Source organism: Atractosteus spatula, unplaced genomic scaffold (genome assembly GCF_055471065.1).
Source record: "Atractosteus spatula isolate fAtrSpa1 unplaced genomic scaffold, fAtrSpa1.hap1 Scaffold_42, whole genome shotgun sequence".
Taxonomy (NCBI): Eukaryota; Metazoa; Chordata; class Actinopteri; order Semionotiformes; family Lepisosteidae; genus Atractosteus; species Atractosteus spatula.
The window spans coordinates 132,093-150,543 of record NW_028296871.1 but is presented as its reverse complement, the minus strand read 5'-3'; the positions used below and the strand labels follow the sequence as shown (position 1 = coordinate 150,543).

Below are 18,451 nucleotides of genomic sequence, written 5' to 3'. Positions count from 1 at the left end.
CATGGCGGCACATTGTCGCCACGTGCCCGAGTCGGCCGCACCGCCTACAGATTTCCGTCTTGCACTCTGCCCCCAAGTGACCTTCTTGCCCACATCTCCTGCAAGTTTTCGGTTGTCCAGGGTACACCAGGAAACCTCTGTTGGGACCAATGTTAAAGGTAGATGGGGGGTGCAGTACGCCTCCGGCTGTCATCAGGCTGGTCCGGAACCTGGCCATGTATCGCCATTTTGCCGTCCAGACGTTCTCCTCGTCGGTTACCTTTTTCCCCTCGCCCTGGATGTCCACGAATCTCTTCAGAAAAGTAGCAACATCAGATTCCGGCACGTGGCCGTTGAACATGTGGACAGTGATAGGCCGAAGTTCGCGAGCAAACAAAGGTTCGATCAAAAATTTTGCTAAGGGGTCTGTATCCCTCAGTAATTCCACCTTGTTCCAAACTCGGATAACTTCTGGTTCTGAAGTCACAGTTAAATCATAAAGATTCCTGTTCTGAAAGTCCTGAATACATAGAATGTCTTCCTTCCTGACTCCTAGCAAGCTGAACACAATTCTTCTCTCAAAGGTTCGCCTGACCATCCATTCCGCCGAGTCCTCCTGATTCTTTAAAACAAAGCGCACCGTGCGCCGCATCTGCCCCTCACGGGACAGAGGGCGCCCGGCCGCCGAAGGGAAAGGCAACTCACCCAGCGCTGCCATCTGGGAGCCCCACCTTCACCCCCTGGGCTTCACCCAGAGCGATTCCAGTGGTGGCTCGATGTCTTCCGGACTTGCAGTCTTCTCTGGGTGTCTTCTGCCTGGATGCGATCCTGTTGCCTTCCCTGTAGTGATGTCCCCTCAGGTAGGGTCCGCCGCTCTCTCCGTCCTTCGCCCTTCTCGTCCTTTAGCAAGCCCTCCAGCCGCGGTCAAGCCACGCACCTTTGGATCTTGGCCAAAAGGCCGAGAAGCGATGCCCGACGCCGGCCTTGGGCGGGCGCGCGGGCGTCCGGCTGGCGCGCAGCGGCGCAGGCCGACGCCTCTGGAGCCCGGTCCGCACGCGGCTGCCGGCCGCCCGGACTCCGCTCTCCCCCTCTCTTGCCTGCCTGCTTGCTCGCCTGCCTGCCCGCCAGTCCCGGGCGGGGGCCCTGCTCTTTGATCTCCTGTCAACGGCCCGACAACGACCGCAGCCGCGGGGGGCGCCAGCCGGCCGGCCTCCTTAGCTTAGGCCCCTCCCACCAGCAGCAGCCGTGCCGAGTGAGCTGCAAGCGAAAGCGGACCGTCGGCACCTGCGGGCAGAGGCAAGGGGCAGCGCTCTCTCGGGAGGGACGGGGACACACACACACCTGCCTGCCTGCCGAAAAAAAGAAAGAAAAGGTGTATATACTAAGTTTTTTGGAGGGAAAACGGCCGGCTGTCGAAAGGGGCCCGCCTGCAAGGACGGGGACACACACACACACACACACACACACACACACACACACACACACACACACACACACAAGCCACGCCTGCCTCCCTGGAAAAAGGAGGAAAAAACTAAGTTTTTTGGAGGGAAAACGCACGGGAGCCGAAAAGGGGGCCGGCCTGCTTGCCGAGAGAGTCGAGGCGCGGGAAAGTGCACGGAGGGAGCACGGGAACGGGGAGGGGGAGAGAGAGAGACACAGAGACACACAGATGGACGAGAGACGAGACCGGAGAGGAAGGAGCTCCGGTCCACCTCGCTTGCTTGCTAGCTACGTCTGTCTTTTCACCGCTGAGAGAAGGTAGTGCACCGTTCCCGGAGGCGCTGCAATACCGGGCCGATGCGTGGAGAGGACGGAGCAAGCTCCTGATCCAGCTCCCTGTTCCAAAAATCCGTTTAATATGTGGTCCCCCGATGGGGGACGTATCAGATATTAAACTGATAAGAACAGATACTACACTTGATCTTAGCCAAAAGGCCGAGAAGCGATGCCCGACGCCGGCCTTGGGCGGGCGCGCGGGCGTCCGGCTGGCGCGCAGCGGCGCAGGCCGACGCCTCTGGAGCCCGGTCCGCACGCGGCTGCCGGCCGCCCGGACTCCGCTCTCCCCCTCTCTTGCCTGCCTGCTTGCTCGCCTGCCTGCCCGCCAGTCCCGGGCGGGGGCCCTGCTCTTTGATCTCCTGTCAACGGCCCGACAACGACCGCAGCCGCGGGGGGCGCCAGCCGGCCGGCCTCCTTAGCTTAGGCCCCTCCCACCAGCAGCAGCCGTGCCGAGTGAGCTGCAAGCGAAAGCGGACCGTCGGCACCTGCGGGCAGAGGCAAGGGGCAGCGCTCTCTCGGGAGGGACGGGGACACACACACACCTGCCTGCCTGCCGAAAAAAAGAAAGAAAAGGTGTATATACTAAGTTTTTTGGAGGGAAAACGGCCGGCTGTCGAAAGGGGCCCGCCTGCAAGGACGGGGACACACACACACACACACACACACACACACACACACACACACACACACACACACACACACAAGCCACGCCTGCCTCCCTGGAAAAAGGAGGAAAAAACTAAGTTTTTTGGAGGGAAAACGCACGGGAGCCGAAAAGGGGGCCGGCCTGCTTGCCGAGAGAGTCGAGGCGCGGGAAAGTGCACGGAGGGAGCACGGGAACGGGGAGGGGGAGAGAGAGAGACACAGAGACACACAGATGGACGAGAGACGAGACCGGAGAGGAAGGAGCTCCGGTCCACCTCGCTTGCTTGCTAGCTACGTCTGTCTTTTCACCGCTGAGAGAAGGTAGTGCACCGTTCCCGGAGGCGCTGCAATACCGGGCCGATGCGTGGAGAGGACGGAGCAAGCTCCTGATCCAGCTCCCTGTTCCAAAAATCCGTTTAATATGTGGTCCCCCGATGGGGGACGTATCAGATATTAAACTGATAAGAACAGATACTACACTTGATCTTAGCCAAAAGGCCGAGAAGCGATGCCCGACGCCGGCCTTGGGCGGGCGCGCGGGCGTCCGGCTGGCGCGCAGCGGCGCAGGCCGACGCCTCTGGAGCCCGGTCCGCACGCGGCTGCCGGCCGCCCGGACTCCGCTCTCCCCCTCTCTTGCCTGCCTGCTTGCTCGCCTGCCTGCCCGCCAGTCCCGGGCGGGGGCCCTGCTCTTTGATCTCCTGTCAACGGCCCGACAACGACCGCAGCCGCGGGGGGCGCCAGCCGGCCGGCCTCCTTAGCTTAGGCCCCTCCCACCAGCAGCAGCCGTGCCGAGTGAGCTGCAAGCGAAAGCGGACCGTCGGCACCTGCGGGCAGAGGCAAGGGGCAGCGCTCTCTCGGGAGGGACGGGGACACACACACACCTGCCTGCCTGCCGAAAAAAAGAAAGAAAAGGTGTATATACTAAGTTTTTTGGAGGGAAAACGGCCGGCTGTCGAAAGGGGCCCGCCTGCAAGGACGGGGACACACACACACACACACACACACACACACACACACACACACACACACACACACACAAGCCACGCCTGCCTCCCTGGAAAAAGGAGGAAAAAACTAAGTTTTTTGGAGGGAAAACGCACGGGAGCCGAAAAGGGGGCCGGCCTGCTTGCCGAGAGAGTCGAGGCGCGGGAAAGTGCACGGAGGGAGCACGGGAACGGGGAGGGGGAGAGAGAGAGACACAGAGACACACAGATGGACGAGAGACGAGACCGGAGAGGAAGGAGCTCCGGTCCACCTCGCTTGCTTGCTAGCTACGTCTGTCTTTTCACCGCTGAGAGAAGGTAGTGCACCGTTCCCGGAGGCGCTGCAATACCGGGCCGATGCGTGGAGAGGACGGAGCAAGCTCCTGATCCAGCTCCCTGTTCCAAAAATCCGTTTAATATGTGGTCCCCCGATGGGGGACGTATCAGATATTAAACTGATAAGAACAGATACTACACTTGATCTTAGCCAAAAGGCCGAGAAGCGATGCCCGACGCCGGCCTTGGGCGGGCGCGCGGGCGTCCGGCTGGCGCGCAGCGGCGCAGGCCGACGCCTCTGGAGCCCGGTCCGCACGCGGCTGCCGGCCGCCCGGACTCCGCTCTCCCCCTCTCTTGCCTGCCTGCTTGCTCGCCTGCCTGCCCGCCAGTCCCGGGCGGGGGCCCTGCTCTTTGATCTCCTGTCAACGGCCCGACAACGACCGCAGCCGCGGGGGGCGCCAGCCGGCCGGCCTCCTTAGCTTAGGCCCCTCCCACCAGCAGCAGCCGTGCCGAGTGAGCTGCAAGCGAAAGCGGACCGTCGGCACCTGCGGGCAGAGGCAAGGGGCAGCGCTCTCTCGGGAGGGACGGGGACACACACACACCTGCCTGCCTGCCGAAAAAAAGAAAGAAAAGGTGTATATACTAAGTTTTTTGGAGGGAAAACGGCCGGCTGTCGAAAGGGGCCCGCCTGCAAGGACGGGGACACACACACACACACACACACACACACACACACACACACACACACACACACACACACACACACAAGCCACGCCTGCCTCCCTGGAAAAAGGAGGAAAAAACTAAGTTTTTTGGAGGGAAAACGCACGGGAGCCGAAAAGGGGGCCGGCCTGCTTGCCGAGAGAGTCGAGGCGCGGGAAAGTGCACGGAGGGAGCACGGGAACGGGGAGGGGGAGAGAGAGAGACACAGAGACACACAGATGGACGAGAGACGAGACCGGAGAGGAAGGAGCTCCGGTCCACCTCGCTTGCTTGCTAGCTACGTCTGTCTTTTCACCGCTGAGAGAAGGTAGTGCACCGTTCCCGGAGGCGCTGCAATACCGGGCCGATGCGTGGAGAGGACGGAGCAAGCTCCTGATCCAGCTCCCTGTTCCAAAAATCCGTTTAATATGTGGTCCCCCGATGGGGGACGTATCAGATATTAAACTGATAAGAACAGATTTTTTTTTTTTTTTTTTTTTTTTTGTTTTTTAATTAAAGTACAAAAGAGAACAAGTCATCACAAAGCATCACAATACAGCACAAAACAACACAAGAACAGCACAAAACCAAAAACACCGAAAACCAACCCGTCTTCAGTCTAACTCCAAAAGGGTCTTCCACCGCTCTTTAGCCGCATGGTAACCCCATCTCCTATAATCCTGTCTCTGCAGTACACGTAATTCGTGCCTGATCCGCCCACTTATCCCCTGCACACCCACATCAGCCCCATATCTCACTAAGTGGTTCCTGCAATCCCACAAAACCATTTTAATCAGGCACACCAGCAACCATAATAAAAAATTGGTTCTCCCACCACCCACAACCGACTGCCATCCCCATAAAACCATATGCGCAGTCAAAGTAAAATTTGCCCACAATCCCGCAAAAAGGGGTCGATGCTGAACCCAAACAGCCTGTGCGACCCCACAACCCCAGAACACGTGAGCGATGGATTCCACCGCGGAACATCCAATTCTCGGGCACACCGGAGACCTCGTCAGCCTATGTTGGCACATGACCTCCCGCACAGAGAGCCTCTGCCACCCACACAACCAATTTAGGTCCTTCATTCTGTTAGGGAGACCCTTGTGGTGAAGGAATCTCCAACGCTGCTCCGACACCGTAATCCTTGGATACTCCTTCCGCACACACACCTCTCTCGCCCGCTCATACAGAACCCGGTGCTGCATACATCCCTCATCCACCTTGGCCCCGGAATACCTTTTCAGCCAGGTAGTCGCCAGCCTATAAAACCACGGCTGTTGTTCTGCCTTGGGAAAGGCGTTCGTCCAGCTGCACAAGGGTCGTGCCGCCCACGAGAACCAGAACCTAGCGAACAACTGATGCTCATGCTGCACCTCCCCGTACACAGCCCCACACACACCCGCTACAAAAATCGCGTTAAGTTTTAAGGGGAGATCCGGGACAGCCCGCCCACCCTGGTGAGTGCCCCTATACATGTCTATCCGCTTTATGTATTCGTACTTCCCATTCCAAATAAATTGGAAGGCTAACCTCGTGAGCTGCTTGGTATAACCCACAGGGACCGGAAAGACGTGCGCCAAAAAAACCAACATTGGGAGGATATCCAGCTTCAGGACCATCACCTTCCCAATATACGATAACTGCCGAGCTCTCCACATACCTAATTTACGACTAACCCGGTTCATCAGTGCCTCCCAATTCTGTTGCCCCCAACCACCGGATCCAAAATCCACCCCCAAAATCTTTACGGGCCCAAGCTCTGCCTTCAAAACCCCCACCACCTCAGCCTTATTCCGCCAAAACCCAAACACTTTTACCACACTCTTGTCCCGATTAACCCTGGAACCTGTCGCCCGGCCAAAGATGTCCACCGTCTCCAAGGCATATTGCAGACCAGATTCCGAGCTCAACAGCAAGGTGATATCATCGGCATATGCGGCAAGCTTTGTCTGACGCCCTCCATTCCCTGGCACACACAAACCATCCACCCTGCTATTAGTTCTAATCAAGGTAAGCAAGGGTTCCAAATATAAAATATACAAAAGGGGCGACAAAGGACATCCCTGCCGCACCCCTCTCCCTATCCTAACCTTCTCCCCCAGGTGTCCATTAATACAGACCCGAAAACCAACGTTGCAGTATAGCAATTTCAACCAGTCCACAAACTGTGGTCTCAGGCCTGCCCTAGACAGCACCATCCACAGAAAAGGGAGGTGGACCTTGTCAAAGGCCTTTTCCTGGTCCAAACTCACAACCAGCAGAGGTAGACGCCGATCCTCCACCCAGGCAATTGCGTCCCTGACAAGTCGCAGGTTCCAAAAAATTGATCGTCCAGCCACACCGCACGTCTGGTCAGGGTGAATCAGGATCGACAAAACCTGTCGTAATCTTGTGCTCAGGACCTTAGCAAGGATCTTATAGTCGACACAAAGCAATTGTATCGGCCTCCAGTTTCCCAGGTCCAAGGGATCCCCCTTTTTAAAAAGCAAGGCCAAAACCCCCTGCCGCATCGATTCGCATAAACCCCGCCCACCTAAAATTTCTTCAAAAACCTCCACCAGAACCGGACCAAGCAGGTCCCAAAAGGCCAAATAAAATTCAACGGGCAGCCCATCAATGCCAGGAACTTTGCCTTTACCTAGACTGCGCGCTGCACTTTCCACTTCCAACAAACTGATCCTGGCGTCCATCCCTTCCATCTCCTGTGCACCAGATCTATTCAATACCACATTAACGATCTCCTCCATGTGGTCTGTGTTTGTGACTTCCTCTTTAAAACAGGCTTCATAATACCGGGCCGCAGCCTCCACCATACCTTCTGCAGACTTAACAACCGTATCCGGACTCACCCGGATACCCTCAAAAACCCTCCTCCCTTGCTTTGCCCTCACCGACCGAAACAACTGACCAGTCACCTCCTCCAATGGTTCCATAACCCTGTCCCTTACACGGAACAGAAAATCCCGTGCCTTCCTCCCGTAAATCCCCTTTAGTTGTACCTTCAACTCCTGGGCTGCCTGGAAGTCAAAAGCCAGACCGCTGTTCCCTTGCTCATAAATCTTCTGCAGCGCACTCTGCAAGCGCCATACCGCCCTGTTCTCCCTGTGCGCCCGCAAGGAGCAATACTGCTGCGAAACCATTTTAAGTCTGCGCTTTAGGCCTTCCCACCAGTCAAGCAAGGCAGGCCGAGTACTCTTTTGGGCCAACCATAGCTGCAGCTTGCCTCTGATTAACAAGAAGTAATCATGCTCTCGCAAAACAGCCGTGTTAAGCTTCCACACACCCTTCCCATAGCAAACACTCACATCACCCATCTCCACATCAACAATAACATGGTCCGAAAACCAAACAGGTGACACCTTGACCTTTCGAACCGGGATACCGGAAGACACAAACACGTAGTCTAGTCTCCTTCCCACACCCCTGGAATTCCTCCATGTAACCGGAAAGGCAGAGAAGTGACCTATAAAACTGTCCCGTAACTCAAAATCACGCAACAAGCGACTAAGTTCAATCGCCCCCGTGGTCCGGGACAAAATATCCTCATTAAAATCACCCCCCAGAAAAACACGCCGGTTCGTGGTACACCAAGGCGCCAAATCAGAAAAAAAACCCCTCCTTGCACTGCGCTCTGCAGGTGCATAAACACAAATTAAACGAATCTTAGTACCCGCCCACACCCCATCCACCACAATCACTCTCCCCGGACTTACAACAAAGAACTCAGTTTCTTCCACCACCGTGCTCCCAAAAACAATACCCACCCCTGCCGAATACACTCCCCCCACACTCCACCGAGATTTCAAGTCACCCCAGTCCTTTGTAAAACGACGAATGTCTCCTTCCCCAGCCAAGTGCACTTCCTGTAGGAAGCACACATCAAACCTTTGTTCTCTTAAGAACTTAAAGACCGCAGTCCTCTTCACTATGTCCTTCAAGCCTCTCGCATTAACTGTTCGAACGAGAAGGCTCATGGCGGATCAAGATCTGTCTCTCTCTCCGAGCCATTGGACTGGCTGGAGGTGGAACTGTCCGAAATGTCTGACACAGGTGAGTACCCACCCGATGCGGAACAGTGTGGAATATCCTCCCCAGAAGTCGAAACAGCCACGTCCGGGGCCACCGACATGGCCCTCAAAGAAGCCCTGCCCCTCCTCCGTACCGGAGCCGGCGACTCCTCACCAAACGTGTCTCCCGACCCCTCCGCCTCCACCTCCATCTCCATCTCTGGCAGCCGTCGTTCCTCCCCGTGCACCTCCAGAAACTCCTCCACCGGATCCTCCCTCACCTTCTTCTCCTCCTCCGCCCCAGAATCACTCTCGACCTCCTCATGCCGTCGCTTGGCCAATGCTTTCCCCTGCTCCTGCTCGCTTTCCGCCGTCTCCGGAACTGTTGCAATCTCCTCTTCCGGCTCCGGGTCAGCCAGGCCTTGCCCCACTTCCTGCGGAAGCACGGCCTCCTGCACATCCGCAGGAGCCGGAACTACTTCCATCACCCCGCCAGCAACTTCCTCCACAATCACCGGAGCAGCTTCCTCCTCCTCCTCTCCATCCACCCTCAATAGTCCTTCGTCATACTCCCTCGCTCTTTGCACATCCCTCCACACACAATTCTTGAACAAATGTCCTTCCGTCTCACACAAGGTGCACACTTTCTTCCGGCACTCCCTTGCGACGTGTCCAAATGCTCCACACACTACGCACTCATTCCCGCGGCACTCAGCAGCCTGATGTCCGAAACCACGACATCGCCTACAAAACTTGGGCTGATTCTGATAATAGAGATATGCCCTACTAGCTCCAAGCGAAAAGGATGCCGGGGGGTGGTGAAAGCCCCCTGCCCCTCGTGCGTCCGAACGCAGTTTCACCCTGTACTTCCGCTTCCCGGCCCAAACATTACGGCTATCCAGAATTCTCTCCGGCTGGCCGATAACAGAAACATGTCGAAGCAAAAACGCTGTAACATCGTCGTCACCCAAAAAGGGATCATACAAATGTACAATTACCACCCGAAAATTGTCATGGTAGCAGCCCAACACTTCAAAATCCCTCACAAACTGCTCATCCTTCTTGTCCATGTATCTTGCAGACACCCTCTTATAGATCTCCTCGTCTCTCAAAGTAACGTCCATATACTTTAGAGGCCTATTCCCTTGTGCACACAGAATCTCCTCTGCCCGTAGGCCCAAACACCCAAACAAAACATAGTCTTCGAACTCACGTCTCCCGGGCGGTTCTCCTCCACGCATCCAACGAAAACGCAAAGTCCATTTCAGCCTGGGAGCCTCCCCGGGCCGGTCGAAGGAGTCCAACCCTTCCGCCATCCTGGAGGAGGCCTCCAGGCCAGCTCCTCGAAGAGTCCCCTCCAGTCCAGACGCAAAGAAAATCCAAGGCAATCCACACAATCAAGGAAATCCAAAAGTCAAAATGAAGTCCACAGGCAAATCCTGGTCCGCAGGTCGTTGTTCCGGTCGCAATCCTCTCCCCGATCTTCGACAAAAGGCCGAGAAGCGATGCCCGACGCCGGCCTTGGGCGGGCGCGCGGGCGTCCGGCTGGCGCGCAGCGGCGCAGGCCGACGCCTCTGGAGCCCGGTCCGCACGCGGCTGCCGGCCGCCCGGACTCCGCTCTCCCCCTCTCTTGCCTGCCTGCTTGCTCGCCTGCCTGCCCGCCAGTCCCGGGCGGGGGCCCTGCTCTTTGATCTCCTGTCAACGGCCCGACAACGACCGCAGCCGCGGGGGGCGCCAGCCGGCCGGCCTCCTTAGCTTAGGCCCCTCCCACCAGCAGCAGCCGTGCCGAGTGAGCTGCAAGCGAAAGCGGACCGTCGGCACCTGCGGGCAGAGGCAAGGGGCAGCGCTCTCTCGGGAGGGACGGGGACACACACACACCTGCCTGCCTGCCGAAAAAAAGAAAGAAAAGGTGTATATACTAAGTTTTTTGGAGGGAAAACGGCCGGCTGTCGAAAGGGGCCCGCCTGCAAGGACGGGGACACACACACACACACACACACACACACACACACACACACACACACACACACACACAAGCCACGCCTGCCTCCCTGGAAAAAGGAGGAAAAAACTAAGTTTTTTGGAGGGAAAACGCACGGGAGCCGAAAAGGGGGCCGGCCTGCTTGCCGAGAGAGTCGAGGCGCGGGAAAGTGCACGGAGGGAGCACGGGAACGGGGAGGGGGAGAGAGAGAGACACAGAGACACACAGATGGACGAGAGACGAGACCGGAGAGGAAGGAGCTCCGGTCCACCTCGCTTGCTTGCTAGCTACGTCTGTCTTTTCACCGCTGAGAGAAGGTAGTGCACCGTTCCCGGAGGCGCTGCAATACCGGGCCGATGCGTGGAGAGGACGGAGCAAGCTCCTGATCCAGCTCCCTGTTCCAAAAATCCGTTTAATATGTGGTCCCCCGATGGGGGACGTATCAGATATTAAACTGATAAGAACAGATACTACACTTGATCTTAGCCAAAAGGCCGAGAAGCGATGCCCGACGCCGGCCTTGGGCGGGCGCGCGGGCGTCCGGCTGGCGCGCAGCGGCGCAGGCCGACGCCTCTGGAGCCCGGTCCGCACGCGGCTGCCGGCCGCCCGGACTCCGCTCTCCCCCTCTCTTGCCTGCCTGCTTGCTCGCCTGCCTGCCCGCCAGTCCCGGGCGGGGGCCCTGCTCTTTGATCTCCTGTCAACGGCCCGACAACGACCGCAGCCGCGGGGGGCGCCAGCCGGCCGGCCTCCTTAGCTTAGGCCCCTCCCACCAGCAGCAGCCGTGCCGAGTGAGCTGCAAGCGAAAGCGGACCGTCGGCACCTGCGGGCAGAGGCAAGGGGCAGCGCTCTCTCGGGAGGGACGGGGACACACACACACCTGCCTGCCTGCCGAAAAAAAGAAAGAAAAGGTGTATATACTAAGTTTTTTGGAGGGAAAACGGCCGGCTGTCGAAAGGGGCCCGCCTGCAAGGACGGGGACACACACACACACACACACACACACACACACACACACACACACACACACACACACAAGCCACGCCTGCCTCCCTGGAAAAAGGAGGAAAAAACTAAGTTTTTTGGAGGGAAAACGCACGGGAGCCGAAAAGGGGGCCGGCCTGCTTGCCGAGAGAGTCGAGGCGCGGGAAAGTGCACGGAGGGAGCACGGGAACGGGGAGGGGGAGAGAGAGAGACACAGAGACACACAGATGGACGAGAGACGAGACCGGAGAGGAAGGAGCTCCGGTCCACCTCGCTTGCTTGCTAGCTACGTCTGTCTTTTCACCGCTGAGAGAAGGTAGTGCACCGTTCCCGGAGGCGCTGCAATACCGGGCCGATGCGTGGAGAGGACGGAGCAAGCTCCTGATCCAGCTCCCTGTTCCAAAAATCCGTTTAATATGTGGTCCCCCGATGGGGGACGTATCAGATATTAAACTGATAAGAACAGATTTTTTTTTTTTTTTTTTTATTACAAAAATACAAAATACAACAAACCAAAATCATTATCATCTGGAAACAATAGAACCCCAAACTACATAAAACTTACATAAACCGTTCATTAACATAATCCCGCCCCTTATGCAAAACCAGCCCCTCCCCAAATTCCCTATTGCTCCCATATTCTTAGAAATACAAATTACAGACACACAAGTCCCCTAAAGAACACAAACTGTACACCAGAATCACCCCAATGAAAACAACCCCTTCCAACGTTCTTTTGCCGCGGCGAAACCCCATCTCCGGATGTCCCACTGGATACGTCTGGCGACGTCGTGCCGCGCCTTCCAGGCAATGTTGTCTGCTGAGTCTCCCCTTCCGTGGCTGATCAACTCCTTCCGGGAGGCCCAAAGATAAAACTTAACAAGACTGATCACCAGCCACACTAGGAAAGCACGATTCCACTTGCGGGGCCCCGGGACACCTTTGAGAACTGTGTGGCTGGACAGCACCAAATCACCCATTACTCGTGAACACAAATCTCCACACAAACCCCACACCCTTTGTGCAAACACACACCCCCAGAACACATGCAGGACTGTTTCAGGCTCTAGACAATCCGGGCGAGGACACCTGTTGTGTCTGGAGAGACCATGGTTGTGGAGGGTCTCTCTAACGGGCAGGCGGTTCCAGAGGGCGAGCCAGTTTAGATCCCTGAGTCTGTTATCTAGGCCCGCGGGTTGGATTTGCCGCCAAGCCCTCTCTGAGACCCCAACCACCGCTGGGGTCGTCCTTGCCACCACTGCTTTGTACAAGGCCCTGTGGTCTAGTAAGGCCTGCCCTTCTCTGGCTTCAGGATGCCTTCTCAGCCACTTCCTAGCGTGCCCGTAGTGCGGGGGCAGTTGCTCAGCGCTGGGTGTCCTATTAGACCAGACCACAAGGTGCCTCACAGTGGCAGCCAGCCATAACCTTATAAAATAGACACACAGGTGGTCGGGGTCCTCGTGGAGGGTCTTGCACAGACCCGCCACGAACAGGGTGTCTAACTTAGCCGGCAAATCTGGGACGGTTCTCCCCCCTTCCTCAATTGGTCTGCACATCTCCACCCGGGCGATATACTCATATCCTCCGCCCCAAATGAAGCGGAAGACGGCTCTCACCAGGTCTCTTCTAAGGCAGACAGGCAGCGGAAACACCCTGGCCAGATATAGTAAAGTTGGCAGGACATCCACTTTCAAAACCAACACCTTACCAGAGTAGGACAGTGATCTGTCCTGCCACATACCCAATTTTTGGTTCACTTTCCGCAACCTGTCCTCCCAGTTCAACCTGGCGGAGTCGCCTGAGTGGAAACGGATGCCCAAGATCTTTACTGGGCCCGACTCCAGGGGGAGGCCGCCCACCTCTTCTCTCCTGTCCCTCCATTTGCCGAAGTACTTGACTGCGCACTTGTCCCTGTTTAAACGGGACCCAGTGCAGGCTGAGTGTTCGTCCAACAGTTCAAGTACCCGGCAAATACTACTGTCAGACGTCAGGAACAGGGAGATGTCATCGGCATACGCCGCGACCTTCACCTGTTCACCCCCGCTGCCTGGGACTACCACACCCTCGATCAGAGGGTCCTTACTTATCACGTGGAGGAGGGGCTCAGAGTAGAGGACGTAAAGCAGGGGAGACAGGGGGCACCCCTGCCTCACCCCGCACCCGACCGGCACTCCGGCCCCCACTCTCCCGTTGATACTCACCCGAGACACGACTCCGTTATACAGGGTCTGGATCCATCTGACGAAGGTGTGGCCCACGCCCAGCCGTATCAGCACCTCCCAGAGGAAAGCATGGTGGACCCTATCAAAAGCCTTACTCTGGTCGAGGCTGACCAGCATGAGCGCCAGTCCGCGGTCTTCTACCCATGCCACCGTGTCCCTGATGAGGTGGAGATTCCAAACGATCCTCCGGCCCTCGACACTGCAGGTCTGGTCTCTGCAGACCAGATCTGGCATAACCTTCCTCAGTCGATTACCCAGCACCTTAGCGAGGATCTTGTAATCGGTGCAAAGTAACTGGATCGGCCTCCAGTTTTCCAGATCGGTCTTCTCACCCTTTTTGAAGATGAGGGACAACACCCCAACCTTCATAGTTGTCCCCATCTCCCCTACCTGCAGTATCTCACCAAAGACCTCCATAAGCATCGGTTGTAACAGATCCCAAAAGGCAATGTAAAAATCTGTGGGCAGGCCGTCAAGCCCTGGGGCAGTTCCCTTACGCAGGCCGGCAGCCGCCGCTTTTAGCTCGGCGGCAGTCAGACTCCCCTCCAGGTCTGGGGCGACCTTAGTTCCCTCTCCAATGCCCGTCAACCAGTCCTCCCACCGGCTCGAGTCTACAGGTTTCTCTGCGAACAAGGACCTATAAAACTCCGAGGCACACTCCACCATCTGTTGCCCGTCGCTCGTCATCGTGCCGTCTGCCTGACGGAGGGCCTCGAAGCTGGTCCTTGCCTGCCTCGCTCGGACCGAGCCGAAGAAGTGGGACGAGCATTTTTCCTCGTTCTCAATCAGGTCGCCCTTCAACCTAAACAGGAAGTCTTTAGCCCTCGAAGACCAAAACTCTTTTAGACGAGTTCTGATCTCCGCGGCTTTAGCCGCATCGAAGGAACCGCCCCCGTTGAATGCCGCGTACACCGCCTCTAGCTCCCGTTGTAAACGGGCTAGAGTCTCCCTACCCACCGACTGCCTGTGCCGACAATAACTTATGGAGGCCTTGGCTATAGCCTTCTTGCAGGCTTCCCACCAAAGGACCGCCGTCGGGAAACTCCACCTCTTCCTCTGGAAGCTGCCCAGCAGGCTCGCTATCCGGGCTAGGTATTCTGCCTCGGACAGAACCTGCACGTTCAGCCTCCAGTACCGGGTCTTATAAGTGGAAGCCTCAGGGATCACGGTTACAGCCAGCAGGAGGTGATCAGAGAACCAAACTGGGCCAACCCGCCTAGCTTGGACTACACCCTTTAAGGTAGTAAAAATGTAGTCCAATCGCCTAAAACTGTCCCGCCCGTTGCTCCAGGTATAAACCTTAGAGGCAGGCCCAGTTCCCTCAAAACAGTCCTGCAAACGAAACCGGTGCATTAATTCGCACAAAACACTCACACCCGAACCACGCACATCACTCACATCGATGTTAAAATCACCCCCCACTAAGACGGAGCGATTAGTGAAGAGTAAAGGCTCAAGTGCTCTTAAAAAGGACGCCTGTAAGCGCCTTTCCGCCGGCCCGTACACGGCGACCAGCCGGACCCGCATTGTGTCCCATACCCCGTCTACCACTAGGAGGCGCCCAGGGACGACCGATGTGGCCTCACTAGCCACAAAGTTCGGCGATCCGCTGAGAATCCCCACTCCCGAGGAATGCACTCCCCCCACACTCCACCACGAGTCCCCTTTGCGCCAGTCGCTCTTAAAATCAAGAACATCCCTCTCCGACCCCAAGTGCGCTTCTTGAAGAAAACAAAAACTAAAACGTCTCTCGGCCAAGTCTTTAAAGACCGCAACACGTTTGATTTTATTTTTCAACCCCCTGACGTTGACCGAGCAGATGGTGTAATCCATGGGAAAGGAGAGGAAGTCTTACACTCAGGGTGCTCCAAGGGCCCATTCGGCATTCTTGGGGGGGGGTTCAACTTCACTGAAGTCAGCTCGGGGGATCTTCTGAACCGGTGCTGCTACCAGGGCTGAAAAACCCAGATAGCGACGGGGAGGCCGGGACAAAGGAAGACTCTCCGTCCGGACCTGACCTTCCGCTCAAAGGTATGGAGCCACTCTCATCTGAGTCGATTAAATTTTCAGGCTGGAAATTTAGCCCTGTTCCCATCGCCCCTTCTCCGGCCTGCTCGGCCCAGGAGGAGTGCGACTCAGTTGGGGGGGGGGGCCTGCCCCCTCCTCCTTCTTCTTCTGGCTGGGGGTTAGGTCTCTCCGCTTCTTCATCCATCTCTTCAACCTCCTGTTCTGGACCGGTGCCAGGTTCCTTCTGAGCTGGATCCTGTTCCAGTTCCTCTTCTTCCCTTGGACCTTCCACAGAGTCCCCGTCCACCCTGGTCTCGTCTCCCTCGACCGACACACTCTCAGGGCCCTCGGACTCACTATCAGAAGTCATGGAGTCTTCATCTGGGGGAGACCATGCTTCCTTGACTCTTTTGTCTCCATCCCATTCGCCATCTTCTTCTGAGGACTCTCTTTGTCTTTTACCCTTCTTTTCCTTCTTCTTATTCTTCTTCTTTTTGTTCTCCACAGGCGTCCACTCGCCGCCCGAGGATGCCTCTTCTCTGGCTCCCTCTTGTGGCGCCGCAGGTGTCAGACCATCAGCGGGAGGGTTCTGATGTTCCGTCTCCTCACCGTCCGCAGCTTCCTGGGGACTTGGTTCTGAATTTTCTGACGACGCACCTTCTCTTGTCCCCTGTTCCGCGGGGTCGTCTGCCAGGTAAGTAGGACCTTCGTCTTTCCTCCCCTGTGGTGTAGGAGTTCCTGCTTGCCCTTCCACCTCTCCCGAGACGACTGAGGCGAAGCTCCGGACCTTCTTTGGGCAATTCCTATACAGGTGGCCCTCCTCACCGCACAGGTTACACACCAAGGCGTGGTGGCACACCGCCGCCACGTGCCCGGTTCGGCCGCACCTCCTGCAGATCTCTGTCCTGCAATCCACCACCAGGTGCCCCTCCTGGCCACATCGTCTGCACGTTTTCGGTTGCCCCGGGTACATAAGGTAACCTCTATTGGGGCCAATGGTGAAGGTAGCCGGGGGGTGCAGCACGCCTCCAGGTGTCATCAAACAGGTCCGGAACCTCGCCATGTACCGCCATTTGGCCGTCCAGACGTTCTCCTCATCCATGACCTTTTTTCCTTCGCCTTGAAGATCTACAAATCTCTTTAGAAAGATAGAGACGATAGACTCTGGTACATTGCCATTAAACATATGGACAGTAATTGGCCGGAGTTCACGGGCGAACAGGGGTTCAATTACAAATTTTGCCAAGGGTTCCGTGTTTCTCAGAAGCTCTATCTTGTTCCATACCCTGATCACTTCAGGTTCCGAGGTTACCGTTAGATCGTAGAGGTTCCTGTTCTGAAAATCCTGAATGCACAGGATGTCTTCCTTCCTGACTCCTAACAAATCGAAAACTATTCTTCTCTCGAAGGTCCTCCTGACCATCCATTCTGCCGCATCTTCCTGGCTCTTCAATACGAAGCGCACCGTGCGCCGCATCTGCCCCTCACGGGACAGAGGGTGCCCGGCCGCCAGAGGGAAAGGCAACTCACCCTTCGCTGCCGTCATCTGGGAGCCCCACCTTCACCCCCTGGGCTCAACCCAGAGCGATTCCAGTGGTGGCTCAAGATCTTCCGGACTCCGCGGTCTTCAAAGGGTGTCTTCCGCCTGGTTGCCGCCTTGTTGCCTTCCTCGTAATGGAGTCCCCTCCGGTAGGGTCCGCCGCTCTCCCCGTCCTCCGCCCTTCTCGTCTTTTGGTAAGCCCTCCAGCCGCGGTCAAGCCACGCGCTTTTGGATCTTAGCCAAAAGGCCGAGAAGCGATGCCCGACGCCGGCCTTGGGCGGGCGCGCGGGCGTCCGGCTGGCGCGCAGCGGCGCAGGCCGACGCCTCTGGAGCCCGGTCCGCACGCGGCTGCCGGCCGCCCGGACTCCGCTCTCCCCCTCTCTTGCCTGCCTGCTTGCTCGCCTGCCTGCCCGCCAGTCCCGGGCGGGGGCCCTGCTCTTTGATCTCCTGTCAACGGCCCGACAACGACCGCAGCCGCGGGGGGCGCCAGCCGGCCGGCCTCCTTAGCTTAGGCCCCTCCCACCAGCAGCAGCCGTGCCGAGTGAGCTGCAAGCGAAAGCGGACCGTCGGCACCTGCGGGCAGAGGCAAGGGGCAGCGCTCTCTCGGGAGGGACGGGGACACACACACACCTGCCTGCCTGCCGAAAAAAAGAAAGAAAAGGTGTATATACTAAGTTTTTTGGAGGGAAAACGGCCGGCTGTCGAAAGGGGCCCGCCTGCAAGGACGGGGACACACACACACACACACACACACACACACACACACACACACACACACACACACACAAGCCACGCCTGCCTCCCTGGAAAAAGGAGGAAAAAACTAAGTTTTTTGGAGGGAAAACGCACGGGAGCCGAAAAGGGGGCCGGCCTGCTTGCCGAGAGAGTCGAGGCGCGGGAAAGTGCACGGAGGGAGCACGGGAACGGGGAGGGGGAGAGAGAGAGACACAGAGACACACAGATGGACGAGAGACGAGACCGGAGAGGAAGGAGCTCCGGTCCACCTCGCTTGCTTGCTAGCTACGTCTGTCTTTTCACCGCTGAGAGAAGGTAGTGCACCGTTCCCGGAGGCGCTGCAATACCGGGCCGATGCGTGGAGAGGACGGAGCAAGCTCCTGATCCAGCTCCCTGTTCCAAAAATCCGTTTAATATGTGGTCCCCCGATGGGGGACGTATCAGATATTAAACTGATAAGAACAGATACTACACTTGATCTTAGCCAAAAGGCCGAGAAGCGATGCCCGACGCCGGCCTTGGGCGGGCGCGCGGGCGTCCGGCTGGCGCGCAGCGGCGCAGGCCGACGCCTCTGGAGCCCGGTCCGCACGCGGCTGCCGGCCGCCCGG

At 57.4% G+C, this 18,451-nt stretch overlaps 6 non-coding genes and 1 pseudogene across 6 annotated transcripts; all 7 read right to left on the bottom strand.

Annotated features, from left to right (window-relative positions):
* Positions 1-1,738: 1,738 nt before the first annotated feature.
* On the bottom strand, positions 1,739-1,929 carry LOC148807040 (U2 spliceosomal RNA). Its single transcript, XR_016088997.1, has one exon. It is a non-coding gene; the product is annotated as a U2 spliceosomal RNA (small nuclear RNA).
* Positions 1,930-2,722: 793 nt separating this feature from the next.
* Positions 2,723-2,913, bottom strand: LOC148807039 (U2 spliceosomal RNA). The gene has a single exon (XR_016088996.1). It is a non-coding gene; the product is annotated as a U2 spliceosomal RNA (small nuclear RNA).
* Positions 2,914-3,702: 789 nt separating this feature from the next.
* Positions 3,703-3,893, bottom strand: LOC148807038 (U2 spliceosomal RNA). The gene has a single exon (XR_016088995.1). It is a non-coding gene; the product is annotated as a U2 spliceosomal RNA (small nuclear RNA).
* Positions 3,894-4,690: 797 nt separating this feature from the next.
* On the bottom strand, positions 4,691-4,895 carry LOC148807037 (U2 spliceosomal RNA; annotated as a pseudogene).
* Positions 4,896-10,673: 5,778 nt separating this feature from the next.
* Positions 10,674-10,864, bottom strand: LOC148807036 (U2 spliceosomal RNA). The gene has a single exon (XR_016088994.1). It is a non-coding gene; the product is annotated as a U2 spliceosomal RNA (small nuclear RNA).
* A 789-nt stretch (positions 10,865-11,653) lies between these two features.
* Positions 11,654-11,847, bottom strand: LOC148807035 (U2 spliceosomal RNA). Its single transcript, XR_016089065.1, has one exon. It is a non-coding gene; the product is annotated as a U2 spliceosomal RNA (small nuclear RNA).
* A 6,309-nt stretch (positions 11,848-18,156) lies between these two features.
* On the bottom strand, positions 18,157-18,347 carry LOC148807034 (U2 spliceosomal RNA). Its single transcript, XR_016088993.1, has one exon. It is a non-coding gene; the product is annotated as a U2 spliceosomal RNA (small nuclear RNA).
* Between the last annotated feature and the right edge of the window lie 104 nt (positions 18,348-18,451).